Source organism: Orycteropus afer, unplaced genomic scaffold (assembly GCF_000298275.1).
Source record: "Orycteropus afer afer isolate SDZICR_OR568_19922 unplaced genomic scaffold, OryAfe1.0 scaffold00243, whole genome shotgun sequence".
Taxonomy (NCBI): domain Eukaryota; kingdom Metazoa; phylum Chordata; class Mammalia; order Tubulidentata; family Orycteropodidae; genus Orycteropus; species Orycteropus afer.
This window is the reverse complement of record NW_006921830.1, coordinates 4,118,348-4,118,596: the sequence shown is the minus strand read 5'-3', so window position 1 is coordinate 4,118,596 and position 249 is coordinate 4,118,348.

Genomic DNA, 249 nt, shown 5'->3' with positions numbered 1-249 from the left:
AATAGAAATTGGAAAACAATGAAGTTTAGATAAGCTATGCACTATCATTAATCATTGGAAAAATTAAGTATTGTTCACAATGGCATTCACTACCTTGAGTAAAATTGTTCTAGAACTAAAACAAAACCCCAAACACCCTGCCATCAAGTTGGATCCAACTCATAGCAACCCCTCCTTGGGTTTCTGAGGCAGTATCACTACGGAAGTAGATTGCCCAACCTTCCTTCCGAGGAGTGGCTGGTGGGTTTG